We start from the raw sequence: 14,579 nt of genomic DNA on the forward strand, positions 1-14,579 counted from the left end.
CATTTAGTTTGTTTCTGTGCTTGACTGCTGTGAATAATGCTGCAATGAACACGGAAATGCAGATATCTCTTTATGATACAGTTTTTGATTCCTCAGGGTATATACCCAGAAGTGGGATTGCTGGATCATATGGTAGTTCTATTTTTAATTTTTTGGAGAAATCTCCATATGTTTTGCACGATGGCTGCACCAATTACCATACTCACCAACAGACACAAGAGTTCCTTTTTCTTCACATCTTTCCCAACACTTGTTATCTTTTGTCTCTTTTATAACAGCTATTCTAACAGGTGTGAGGTGATATCCCATTGAGGTTTTGATGTGCAGTTCCCTGATGATTAGAAATGTTGAATACCTTTTCTCATACCTGTTGGCCATTTGAATTTCTTCTAAGAAGTGTATTTAGGTCCTTTGCCCATTTTTAAATCAGGTTATTTGTATTTTTGGCAATGAGTTGTAGGAGCTCCTTAGGTATTTTGGATATTAACACTTTATTGGATGTGTGATTTGCAAATATTTTTTCACATTCCATAGGTTGTCTTTTCATTTTGTGTGTTTTTTCTATTTCATTTGATATAGTCCCACTTCTCTATTTTTGCTTGTTGCCTGTGCTTTTGGCATCATTATTTTTAAAAATTTTGCCAATATCAATGTCAATAAGGTTTTTCCTTGTTTTTTTTTTCCAGGAACTTTAAGGTTTCAAGTCTTATGTTTAAGACTTTAATCCATTTTATGTTGATTTCTGTGTATGGTGAGAAATAGGGGGCCAATTTCTTTCTTTTGCATGTGGATATCCAGTTTTCCCAGCACCATTTTTTGAAGAGTCTATCCTTTCCCCATTATTGAAGATCTTGGCACCCTTGTTGAAGATCAGTTGACTGTAAATGCATGAGTTTATTTCTGGGTTCTCTATTCTGTTTCATTGGGCTATATGTCTGTTTTTATGCCAGCACCATACTGTTTTGATTGCTACAGCTTTGAAATATAATTTGAAGTCAGGAAGTATGATGCATCCAGCTTTGTTCCTCTTGCTCAAGATTGCTTGTGTGTATGTGTGTGTATGCGTGTTTGTGTGTGGGGGGGTGTTTGTGTGTAGAATTGTTAGGGTTTTCTATGTGTATGATCATGTCATTTGCAAACAGAGATAAGTTTACTGCTTCCCTTCTGATTGGATGGCTTTTATTTCTTTTTCTTGCCTGATTGTTCTGGCTAGGACTTCCAGTACTCTGTCGAATAGCAATGGTGAGAGTGGACATCTTTGCCTTGTTCCAGATCTTAAAGGAAAGTTTTCAGTTTTTCCCCATTGATTAGGATGTTAGCTGTGAGTTTTTCATAAATGGCCTTTATTATGTTGGGGTAAGAGGTTAAAACTTAGAAAAACAAGGGTGAGAGCTTATGAAGCTGAAACTTAGATTGTGAGAAGGGGTCATACCTGGCTTATGATGGTGTTTCTGAGCTTGAAGGAGGGGTCCCATTGGCTGGGGACCCAGATCTCTGGGTTGGCTGGTATCACTGAGGGGGCACAGTGAGGCTGGTTCTATGAATGTTGCTGCAATGTGGATTTAACTGTTGGTCCTAACAGGAACTCCTGCTGCCAGGGTAAAGAAGCATCGCTCAGTAACACAGACAGGAATGCCAAGGAGATAGAAAGTAAACAGGAAGGAGTAGTCCCCTCTCACCCCTCCAGCTGTGCAGGCTCCCTCTTTCACCTCTATTGGCAGAGTTTAATAGGTCACTAGCTAGCCAAGCCTAAAATGTGGTTTGCAAACTCCTAGCCCCAGTACCTCAAAGTACACATTGTGGTGTAGTGAAAAGTATCTGAAATTTAGCATCCAAAGACCTGGACTACTGCAAAAACTAACTGGTTTCCCTGTTTTCGCTCTCAGCTCCCTCTAATGCATTCTTACTGCCAGTCCCCTTGCAGTAAGGGGGGGTCCTCTGGTTAAGTTATGGCCGATGGAGTCTGTGAGGAAGGGATGTGTGAATTTTTTAATTCATTTCGTTAAAAGGAAGCTGCTTCCCCTGCATTTCTTCTTGCCTACTTCCCACATACTGGAACATGGGGCATGGCTGTGGTGAAAAACTACAACCATGGGATGAGAGCAGCACCCTAGGGAGTGACTGGGCACCAAGAGAAAAGAGAACTGAGTCCTTGAATGACCTTGAGAGGCAGAGCCACCATAGTTCACTGGACTGCCTTTTACCTTGTTTAAGTGACTGTATTTGTCCTAGTGAAGTGGCAGAGGCAATGGCCTAACTAGAAACATCTAGTATTAAATGGTTTGTGGAGCTATTGGAAGGACTGAATAAATAGAATTTAGATTGAGCTTTTAGAAATGAGCCCAAAGTCCTGGGCAAGGCAGAGATCTATCTCTTCCTGGACCTTCTGTGGAATGGAAGCTTTGGTTCCAAAACTACTCCAGAGCTACTAGGACCAGGAAGAGCCACGTTATGCCTGCTACAGTCCCCGCCAACAGAATGAACCCCTGGTGCCCTGTCTCTTGACCCCCACAAAATAAGCAACCCAGCTCTGGGCCCTCCACTAAGGATGCTACCAAAAAACCAAACATCCTCACAGCTAAGCTTGCCCCAGAAGCAGCAGAGTCAGCAGAAGCTGGTCCCCTCACTTCTGCTTTCCAGAATTCATGTTCATGCATCTGATTGGCCAAACCTAAATCACATCCAAAGCTCAGCTGCAAGGGAGTCTAGGACATGTATGTTTTACCTTTCTAGCTCCCACATTATAGCAATATCTACTAGAAGGAGGATGAAATGGATACAGAGTGCTAATCTACCCTATCTGGCAAAGTAGATTTATCATATCCTGAGAGTCATTCAACAAAGTTTCTCTACTGAGCATTTATTAAGTGCCATGGTCATAGTTGAATATGACACAGCCCTTACCCTCAAAGAGTTTTCCTGTCCAATTTACAGCACAGTGTGCAAAGTTCTATAAGGAAAGCCTGGAGTCCCAAGGGATGGCAGAGCAGAGCTACTTAACCAGGTCTTATGTGTATAGGAAAGAAGAGGGGGCACTGCTCAGGGAGGGCTTGGGCAGGTGATGCTGGAGCCTTGTCCTGAAGGAAATGTTGCCACAGCTTTCTGGCTGAGAACTTAGACTCTGGGATGAGACTGTGTTGAATCCCACTCGACCACTCACTAACTAAAACCCTGAGTAAGTTCACCTGCAGGCCTGAATATAAGGCAATGTTTGTTCCTTCTACCCCATCCCTCCCCCCCAAAAATGATCTCTCACAAAAGAGGGGGTGTCTTCATCTGTTTGGGTTTCTATAACAAAATAACACAGACTAGGTAGCTTGTAAACAACAGAAATTTATTCCCACAGTTCTGGAGGCTGGAAGTCTGAGACCAGAGTACAAGCATGGTCACAGAAGGGCCCTCTATCAGGTGACAAACTTCTCTTTGTGTCCTCATGTGATTGAAGGGGGGAGGAAGCTCTGTGGCTTCTCTTTTATGAGGGCACTAATCCCACTCATAAGGAGTCCACCCTCATGACCTAAGCCTCCCCAAAAGCCCAATTTCTTAATACCATCACGTTGGGCATTAGGATTTCAACAAGTGAGTTTGGGGTGGGGGGGACACATTCAGACCATAGCAGGGAGTAACTTTGTATTCAACTCCTTATATCAGTAGAATTCAGTGCTTTAATTTGAACAAGATATGATATTAACTTGCAATAATATTACTTAATTTGATACATGATGCCTTTGAAAGAAGAATGCGCTCACCCAGGATCACACAACTAGAGATTACTGGAGGCAGAACTGACCCTTCCTGCATCGCTCACCTCTTAGTTACTAACCACACCATTCTTCTTGCCTAGTGGCTTCTCCCTTGTGCTCATTTCCTGCACTGAACCTCATTTCTGGACAGTACTTCTGATGTTTGGGACTCCACCTTTCTTGTGTATTTTTGGCTCAGCCTGTACCTTTGGCCTCCCAAGGTATCGCCAAAGGTCTCAGACAAGGACTCCTTGGCTCCAGACATGTGGCACTGGGGATGCCTTCCTGTGATCTGGTCCCTCTGCTGGTTGGAGCTGGACTCAGACTTTTCTTGAGTCAGATATACCCCAGTCTAAGCAGGACAAGAATAAAGACGCAGACATAGAGAATGGACTTGAGGTCACAGGGAGGGGGAAGGGGAGGCTGGGACGAAGTTAGAAAGTGGCATGTGCTTATATATACTACCAAATGTAAAATAGATATCTAGTGGGAAGCAGCCGCATAGCACAGGGAGATCAGCTCGGTGCTTGTGACCACCTAGAGGGGTGGGATAGGGAGGGTGGGAGGGAGACACAAGAGGGAGGAGATATGAGGATACATGCATACATATAGCTGATTCACTTTGTTATACATCAGAAAGCAACACAACATTGTAAAGCAATTATACTCCAATAAAGATGTTAAAAAAAAAAAAAGATACACCCCAGTCTGAGGATGACTTCAGATCCATAGGGGCAGCCAGCACTGTAGACCCAGGCTTTCTTCCTCTAGACATGCCAACAGCCTGTGATGATTTCCTCTGGGTAAGTGTGTACAGGGAGCTGAATTCAAATTCTGAACAGCTTGGCTGGTTAATACCCATAAAAGCACTGAATACTCAATCAGAGGTGATTCCCTTCTTTGTAACACAGCAGCCAGCACTTGACTCATTCCATCACCTGTACAGATGGGAACCAATAACTACGGGATTCCTGGATATTTCCCCTGCCCTTGAGTTTCCAGAGATGCTCTGATGTCACTGGCCCGGCTTGCTTTCCTACTGTTACTTGTTCTTAAATCCACCTTGGGCTTTCTTTCAAACACTATTAGAATATGATTTGGGGCCCAGTCCAGGTCTGGTGGACCTAATTGCTAGACTGCAGTGCTTTATCTTACCCAGAAGTATTGAGCTGTATTAAGAGATTTGATATTCACCTTCCATGTTGCCCTGAGACCTAGAATGCATTCACTTATAAAGTACAGAAAAATAAGCTGAGGTTCTAGGAAGACCACAAGCTGGAGAGGCAACCCGAAGGCATGAAAATAGTCCTGGTCTAGGAGTTAAAAATAGCAGCTAAAGCCCTAGTTCTGGTACTGAGGAGCTATGTGAACTTTAACAAATAATTCCTGTTACCCCTCCTGTTGCCTCAGTGATCAAAGTCCTGAAAGTTGGCTACACTAGATCAAATGTTAATGTGTATAGGAATCACCTACGAATCTGTTAAAATGCAGAGTTTGATTCAGCAGGCCCAGGGTTAATCTGAGATTCTGCATTTCTAAAAAGCTCAAGCGAAGCTGATGCTGCTGGACCGGGGACCACAGTTGGAGTCAGAATCTGTCTCAAAAGTTCCCTCCAGCTCCTGTGCTCTAAAAACATCACACTCTTTTTAGTGACAAGAATAACGTTTCCGAGGGCTTTAAGTATATTCTTACATACACATTTGTTAAATTACATATATGATACAGATGGTTAAAAAAATTCAGACAATACAGAAACATAAAAACATAGGGTGTGGAAGTACCCTGGTAATCGACCCCCAAGAGAGAACCATTGTTAATGGTGTAATTAAAGTATTTAAGAATATGACCACCGCCAAAAGTCATGCTCAGCTGTCCTGATTATGGACAGGACCTTTTTTTGAAAGGATCTGAAGTTTCTCCTTCAGCTCAAAATCATTGCAGCCCCTCAGTGTGCTAGGTGACGAGGTAGTGAGTTTGGGCTTATTACGTGGAGGAGCAGATTTCTTTGTGTTGTATTCTCAGATGGGGATTTAGAGTCTATGGTGACTTCAGAAAGGGATCTTCACAGAGCTAAGGAGAGAGAATGAAAACACAGAGTGCTGGAAATTTGATCACCTGGGGCTTTCCAAATAGGGGCTTTCTCCTCCTTAATTTCTCTGTGGGGACATTGCCCAGATATCAGGAGGAAAGTTTGGCGGATGTTTTCCCTGAAAAATGCCCTGTGACATCAAAGAGTGATCTAATGGAACCAAGAAAGACGAGAATTTCTTCAGCAATGGACTTAGGACCAATTGGTCCTGGCTACCTAGAGCAGAACCCTCCTAGTCCAGGGCACCCACGAGAGGGGAAGGTTTTACCTTCTGCCACCTCAAGCACGCAAATGAGCTGGCCAAAGGCAAACTCTGGCTTTGCCGCTGTTTGAAGAGCAGACCCCTGAGACAAAGATTCCCCGAGTGCCCTCAGGACTGCATTCAAAATATTCAAGATAGCTGGGTACCTCTCTCCTTCTCCTCCAGTGCCTTCCTCTCCGCCCATTCTCCAGGAGGGAGGCTTGATGCACTTACAAAAGCAGTTTCCTTAAATGAACCCTGCTCCTTCTAGCCTCTGGACTTTTCTAGGCTGTGCCCTCTTCCTGGAACACAGCTCAGGCCCTGTCATCCCCTCCCCGCAGCCTTCACTGACTTCCCTCCCCTCCTTTCCCTTCCCCTAGTAGAGAAGCGTGGCTGTCCTCTCTGCTGGCATCTTATATCACCCCTAGAATAACACTTCTTACTCACTGTCACTTTTATCTCCCACATTATACTGGAGATCCTTGAGGACAGATAGCCTATTCTGTTTCAGGTTTTATCTTCCTCTACAGCACAGAGTATACTCATCAAATATTTGTTGAATGAATGGATGAAATTTAACTCACTCAAGGAGAATTAAAATGATATTTACTAAATATGCTTACCTGAATTACTTTTTGTTTAATTGAGGATTCTCTAATAAAGATAGGGTCACTAGTGCTTTTGCTTTGTGGCCAGATTTTGAGAAGACAGTAGGGTGTAGTGAAAGACCCTAGTCATGAGATCCGAGAGACCCAAGTCTACTATTTATATGTCTTATATCATTAGGCAGGTGTTCGGCTTTTCTGGGCACCATTATCTTCAACAGGGAAAGAATGATTCCTATCATTCTCAAAAGATTAAATGAGACAATAGGCTTGATTAAAAAAAAAACTACAGTGAGATTTGCAAATGTCAGTACTTATTATAATGGAGCATTTAAAGAAATTAAAGAATAAAGATACCGAATCACTGTCACCAGTGTTGGGGATGGCTCTGTGTGTAAGTTACAAAGAGACTGTCTCTGGGTTACAACCCCTTGTTCCCCCACCTCCCACTTCCGTTCTCCGTTTTGAGATGCTGGGCTGGGACTCTGTCAACCGAATGCCTCCTTTACCACCAGCTCCCTTTTAGGCTCTGCCAATATGGGGTGCTAGAGAGAGACTGTAAGCCTGGTAGAGGAAGAGGGGACTTGCTCCTTCCTGTTTGCTTCCTGTTCCTGTCAGTGTTACCCCAGCCTTGCTTCTTCACTCTGGCAGCAGTAATACCTTCCAGCTGAATCCAGGTGGTGGTTTTCCAATTCTTGGAGAACCAGCCTCCCTGCATCCTCCCAGGCACGCCGGCACTAGCTGTAACTAATAATGCACCCAATCCTGATATTCCGCCTTTCCCCAGAATAGTCACCCAGGTAAATGGTCATAGGTCCATTTAGGAAGGGACGGGGGAGAGCATCACAGTATGTGCTTCTCATGGTGCTCCAGGGTGTTTCCTCTGAGGGACCCAGCCACTTCTGCACCAATGAGTTCTGGATCTGAAAATTGGCTCAGGTATGGAACTGAACAAGGATCATGGCTTTTTATGAGGGTGACGACAGCCCTCAACCTCCTGCCCCTCCATGCTTGTTTTTCTTGGTAATAGATAATAAGCATCATCCTGGCTGACTGTTCGTCTATTTTCCCCTACGGACATCACGTGCTATTAACCATCTCCTCAGTGCCCTGTGGGTCAATCTCCCTTGGTTACCTCTCTGACCTTGTTAGTCATTACAGTAATTGTGGTGTCCTGGCTTCTGGTGGTTAAGCACCACCACCTGACCTCCATTATTTGGGTGGGTGGGACATCACCCCCTGGGGCTATCAAAGAGCCCATCTCTGTGATGGCCTCTCGGCAGTTATCCCTGGCCTGCAGAGGAGGCCACCTCTGGACTCAGCAATGCTGTGCTTCTCTCACCAGTGCACTGCTGCTGGCCTCGGGGAATAGCGTGTCTTCAGGTGGAGCTTCTGGCCTTATATATTATGGTAATTCCAACGTGCCTCATCTCTCAGCCCCTCTACTCCTTCCTCTACCATTTGCCGGGATGCTTCTGGCAGTTCCACTTCCCTGAGAGTGGACCATCATTTTTCCAGACTTCTAAACAGACATTCCTAGGATGAGTTTGCCTCATCCTTGTGTCCTTCCTGGAACGTTAAGTCCCATGTCCCCAGAATGTGCCCCCAAGTCAAGGAATTCTTGCTTATCCAGTCTTGCTTTCTGGCTTCCTTGATCAAGCATCCTCAAAATCCAATCTCAGGGGTAGTCCCTTGGCTCCTGTTGGTGCATAACACCTCATTCTTGCAACTTTTTAAGTGTGTGGTCTCTTTCCTCTCTTACTAGACCCAGCATACCTCCAGCTGAGTTGTGTGGAGATTTAATCCTAGATATTGGCTTGGAAGTCAGCAGAGTCAACATCTTCAGGGGGACCCATCCAGATGTCCCTGTCCCGTATTTCAGGGTCCCAGGTTTTCACACCAGGGCTCTGTCCTTCAAGTAACAGATCTTCCTTGACTAAGCATTCAAACATCTCTGGAGCTCTGCAGTTCTCACAGTTAGGGCTTCAGCATGCCCTTCGATTGGAGTTGCCCTTCAGTCACAGGTGATGAGGGGCTCTGTGCAGGCTGCCATAGAGGCCTGATGACTCTCATACTTGGGCACTAACTGCTTGTTAAATACCCTCACTCTCTCATTATCCGTCTTTTGGGTGTTAATGCAACTTAGGAGTAACCAGCCAACTCCCTAGTCTTTTAGGCCTTGTGCTCCCTTGTTTTTCAAATGTTTACATCACTGAACCTGCCACAGAGTTTCCTTCCACCAGGACATTTTTTCAGGTCACCACTGATGAAATCTTTTTAGTGAGACCACCACTTGATTCCAGGGACCATCTGTGCCTCACCTAGCAACCCTGACTCTGTCCCCTTCTCCTGCCATGTGGGGGATGAGCCCATCTCAACTCCCAATTGTACTGTCTGTTTCTTCAGAGCACTCTCAGTGCCACTTATGCTGTTCTGGCTCCTCTGAGAAGCAGACACAAGGTGGATTTATTTATTTATCTATTTAGCATCTTTATAGGAGTATAATTGCTTTACAATGTGTTAGTTTCTGCTGTATAACAAAGTGAACCAGCTATACATATACATATATCCCCATATCCCCTCCCTCTTGTGTCTCCCTCCCACCCTCTCTATCCCACCCCTCTAGGTGGACACAAAGCACGGAGCTGATCTCCCTGTGCTATGTGGCTGCTTCCCACTAGCTATCTATTTTACATTTGGTAGTGTATATATGTCAATGCTACTCTTTCACTTCGTCCCAGCTTACCCTTCCCTCTCCCCGTGTCCCAAGTCCATTATCTACATCTCTGCATCTTTATTCCTGTCCTGCCCCTAGTTTCATCAGAATTAGAGTTTTCACCTTTTCTGGATACCAAGGAGTGGGATTGCTGGATCATATGGTAGTTCTATTTTTAGTTTTTTAAGGAACCTCCATACTGTTCTCCATAGTGGCTGTATCAATTTATATTCGCACCAACAGTGCAAAGGGTTCCCCTTTCTCTACACCCTCTCCAGCATTTATTGTTTGTAGATTTTTTGATGATGGCCATTCTGACCAGTGTGAGGTGATACCTCATTATAGTTTTGATTTGCATTTCTCTGATGATTAGTGATGTTGAGCATCCTTTCATGTGTTTGTTTGCAATCTGTATATCTTCTTTGGAGAAGTGTCTATTTAGGTCTTCTGCCCATTTTTGGATCGGGTTGTTTGTTTTTTGGATATTGAGCTGTATGAGCTGCTTGTATATTTTGGAAATTAATCTTTTGTCCTTTGCTTTGTTTGCAAATATTTTCTCTCATTCTGTGGGTTGTATTTTCATCTTGTTTATGTTTTCCTTTGCTGTGCAAAAGCTTTTAAGTTTCATTAGGTCCCATTTGTTTATTTTTGTTTTTATTTCCATTGCTCTAGGAGGTGGGTCAAAAAGGATCTTGCTGTGATTTATGTCATAGAGTGTTCTGCCTATATTTTCCTCTAAGAGTTTGATAGTGTCTGGTCTTACTTTTAGGTCTTTAATCCATTTTGAGTTTATTTTTGTATATGGTGTTAGGGAGTGTTCTAATTTCATTCTTTTACATGTAGCTGTCCAGTTTTAAATGTGTGATGATTTATTAGGGAAATTTAAATGTGTGACAGAAAAGCTCCTAAAGAAGGAGCTGGGGGATCCTGGGAGGAAAGTGTTAGACACTGATGCTGGTCTAACCCTAAATGAAGGAGAGAAAATGAAGGAAGGAAAGTTGGGTGGAAGTGTCTTAGATGATAGCGCAGTCCCAAGGGAAGTTTGGCAAAGTTGTTGGGAGTCCTGAGCCAATGGTACTCATCTGTCATCTCCTCACAACCAGCCTATCTTAGTATTCCTGGTGTGTGCAGTCATGGGCTGGGAGCAGCAGGTGGGAGCATGGCTCAGGTGCTAATGCAGTGATGGATTGCAGAGTCCAGAGGTGAGGGCTCTTAGGCTTCATGCAGTCAGTGATCTGAGAAGCCCGTTTTCATGGCCGCCATAGTGGCAGAGAATCAGAATGCTCTACATCAGTAGCTGTACTCAAAATGTTTTAGAATCAAGCCTCATCCACACTTCCAAAGAGTGAAAAGTAAAGAGCCCACTAGATTCTTGTGTACTATTCATACAAAAGTGACCACTGCTTCCATAATATTTTAGCCAACTGCATATCTTTAAAATCATTAATTTTATCAATAAAAACCTATTTCTAACATCTGTTATGTTAATTAACAAAACTTTTGGTGTTAAACGGAGTGAAATATAACTGAAATGTTGTCTCTGAAGTGTGACCTCTTAATTAAACACCTCTGACTAAATGCTGGCTAAATACCCCCGGAATGTGTTTTCCTCCTTAGGACAACAAGACTTCCCAGGGTACAGAATAAAATAAACTAACATAGACTTACAGAGCTCACTGAATATACACTGAATCATGTTAAAGCAGATTGGAGATGATAATGATACTCATATCTGGCAGAAAAAAGTAAGACGGAGCAAAAATGGCTAAAAAATATTAAACTAGTTCACATATAACCCTTAGAACCCCAGCATAAATGGTAGACATTATTATTATTATTATTATTATTATTACTCACCATATTACAACTTTATAGAGTTTCATAGTTTTACGAAGCCTTAGATGCTGTGGAACAACCAGGATTTCCTCATTTCTCTTTGCCAGCACATGAACGAAAGCAAGCAGAGAATGAAGATGGTTCTTTCCATGTTAGGAAAAGAGGGCTGAACATTTTCACGTGCTTAACTTATCCAGGATGTGTACGGACAGGTAGCTGGATTAGGTGAGCACCGGAAGGGAAGGTTGCAGCCCTGACTCTGTGCATAGGTGTGTCATAGGTGGAGAGCTGGGGAAACACCGATACTTTCAGGTGGAACTTCTGATTGATAAGCATCTGTGTGTCGATATAACGAATATTTACACAGGGCTTTGCCATTTATAAAGCTTTTCCCCACAATACATTGTCTCATTTAATCCTCATAACCCTATAAGGCAAGTAGTATTTTTGTCCCCATTTCCTAGGTAAAGAAGTATGACTCAGATGAAGTGAGCTTCCTAAGGTGTACAGAGTCATTTACTGTGAAACCTGAATTGGCACCCCATTCTCCAGGCTCCCAGAGCCACGTTCATCTCTCACATGCCAGCACTAGTTAATGCTGAGGATACAGTTATGATTAGGACACACTCTGTCCTCCCGAAGAGTCTTTTCTACAAGAATTCCTTGAGAATATTTGACACTGCTAGGAACTCTGAGAAGATAGAGAAAAATATACATTATGACCTTTCCCCTAGAAGAGTTTACACTCTAAAGGGTTTTGTGTTTTTGTTTTTACTTTTTGTTTTGGAACAATTTTAGATTTACAGAAAAGTTGCAAAGATGGTACAGATTCCCACATACCCTTCACCCAGCTTCCCCTGATGTTACATCTTACATAACCAAGGTACATTTGTCAACCCTAAGAAGTTAACACTGGTCCATTAGTATTAACTAGACTACAGATGTGATTCAGATTTCTCTAGTTTTTCCTCCTATGTCCTTGTTTCTGTTCCAGGATCCACTCTACCATTCCAGGCTCCTTAGTCTCCTCCAACCTGTGACAGTTTCTCTGTCTTTCATAACCTTGATCTTGATACAGATCAAGAAAGACAAGATTTTGCGGAATGATTTTCAGTTTGTTTGGTGTTTCTCTCAGGATTAGACTGAGGTTATGGATCTGAGGGAAGAATACACATCAATGATCTGCCACCTCACCTCGTCCTGTCAGTGGGTACCCCATATCACCATGGCTTATCCCTGGTAATGCTAACCTGGAACACCTATATAAGGTGGTGTCTGCCAGGTTTCTCTACTGCAAAGCTGCTCTTTTTTTCCTCCTATACTCTAGTCACTAGAATTGAGTGAGTCACTAAGTCTAACCCACACTCAAGGGCAGGGAATTAAGCTCTACCTCTGGAGAGAGGAGTATCAAGGAATTTAGGACATATGTTAAAATCGCCACAGTATTAATACATATTTAGGGGAAAGTAGTTTGAGGCTGTGCAAAATATCTTGTTTCTCCTTAAGGTTTCATCCATTCATTTTAGCCTTCATCAGTGGATCTTACCTGAGGCGATTATTACTGTGCTGTTCTCATGGTGATTTTCTATTTCCCTCATTTCTTTTACACTCATTATGGGAAATGGTCTGTAAAGAAGATTGATCCTTTCCCCCCAACTTATTTATTCAGTTAATCATTTATCTATATCGATATGGATTCATGTGTATTTATTTTATTATTTGTGTTCAATACAGTACAGTTTATTCTTTGGGTACGATTTAATACAATTTTTATTTTGTTCTTCAAATTGTTCTAGCCTTGGCCACTGGGAGCTCTTTTCAGGTTGGTTCCTGGGTCCTTTTGACATTCCCCATCCTTTTTTGGCTTAGTTTTGAACACACTTTTTTTTTTTTTTGCTAGTATATGATACTCTAGGCTCATCTTGCATTTCTCCAAGGAATCCTGATTTCTTTTATTGGAGAATGATATTTAGAAACCAAGCCCTGGGCATTTAAGTTGAGCTTGTTGCTCTTGGAGTATCATTGCTTCTGGGCCCTTTTAGTAGACAGAGCCAGGAAAATATGTATGTCTACTAACCTACATGTACGTGCATCTCTTTCCATGTGTATATTCATTAAATTAAACGAGCGTTTATGCTGATGTCTCCAACTCCAACCCAGCAGCATGGGATTCACTCTAGCACTCCACTTTTGCTTATCTTTTGTTTTCTTTCTCCAACACTGTGAAAGCTCAAAGGAATTTTGAAAGCTGGAAAGAGATCCTACAATCTTGTGGTTGATGAACTGTCTCTGAGTGGAAGAAATAGAAGTAGAACAAGAGACCAGAGGACCCATCTGTGGGGCTATAGGCAACTCTATTGTGTAGGTCACATTTACCCAAAGTGCAGACTCTTTGGGGATGTTAGAGAGCATTCAGGGGAAAAAAATCCACATTTAATTAAAAGCATTTATGTTGAGGTTATCCTCTGGGCCTTGCTCCTCCATTCCATCACCAGAGCAGCCCCAAGTAAATAGCACGGTCTTTTTTCTAGGCCCTGGGTTAGAATCCTATCTGTACAACCCCCTTATTTTATAGGTGAGAGCACCTTAAGCTCAGAGAGGAGAGGATCTCACCCAAAGTCACACAGCAATTCAGCAGCAGAGCCAGAAGGAGAGCTCAGGTCTCCCAACTCCCAGGCCAGTGCTCTTCTGAACAGCAGAACATGGCAGGAGTGGGAGATGTCCACTGTAGATGTGGAGTACAGACCTCCTTGTTTAATTCTGACAAGGGTCTTCAGCTACCATGATAAAAGTGGACACTCTTTATTGAGTGCTTCTTCTGTGGTAGGCACTAAGTTAAGCATCAATATCTCCTTAAATATACTAACCTTACAACACAGGTATTACTATGTCCATCTTGCAGATTAGCAAACTGAAAATGGAAAAAAGTTCATAAATCAGCCCAAGGTCATAGGCAGAGCTGGGATCCAAGCCTGGACCCATGAAGTAACCACCAACTCCTGACTCCCAGACCAGCTTGTTGCTGAGCTGCAGAAGTTGCCTCAACCATCCCCTAAGGAGGGAGTGTGTGTCTCCATCATTGCTGGGGGTAAGCAAACACTGGCCTGGAAAAAGCTAATTGACAGTAGCCAGAGATGCCTTGCAAAGCTGCCACACAGAGGCGGGAAACGTGCTGGGAAGCTGTGCAAGCACTTCTGCCTGCTGCCCTCTCCTCTTTCTCCTCCTCATCAGCCTTGTCATCCCTCGTCATCTTCCTCCTCCCCCTCTTTTCTCTCTTTCTCACTCACACACACACACACACACACACACACACACAGACATCATACACACACACCCTCCCTTGCTACTG

The 14,579-nt window shown here is 43.2% G+C and overlaps 1 protein-coding gene and 1 long non-coding RNA gene across 5 annotated transcripts in view; one reads left to right on the forward strand and one right to left on the reverse strand.

Moving 5' to 3' along the window:
- Positions 1 to 14,134, reverse strand: part of LOC309641077 — a 49,225-nt gene extending 35,091 nt beyond the window's left edge. Inside the window, exons 1-4 of one of the 3 annotated variants that reach the window (XR_014252505.1) lie at positions 11,252 to 14,134; positions 4,446 to 4,681; positions 3,809 to 4,095; positions 1,433 to 1,588 (exon numbers count right to left, since the gene is read on the reverse strand). This is a non-coding gene — a long non-coding RNA (uncharacterized lncRNA). Of the gene's footprint in view, positions 1 to 1,432; positions 1,589 to 3,808; positions 4,682 to 11,251 lie in introns of all 3 variants that reach the window. The other 2 variants (XR_014252504.1, XR_014252506.1) reach the window with 2 other exon arrangements.
- Positions 1 to 14,579, forward strand: part of LOC309640986 (uncharacterized protein) — a 239,909-nt gene that overhangs the window by 199,621 nt on the left and 25,709 nt on the right. The gene's annotated exons all lie outside the window — the stretch shown is intronic.

Source organism: Balaenoptera physalus (assembly GCF_965194825.1).
Source record: "Balaenoptera physalus genome assembly, chromosome: 1".
NCBI lineage: Eukaryota > Metazoa > Chordata > Mammalia > Artiodactyla > Balaenopteridae > Balaenoptera > Balaenoptera physalus.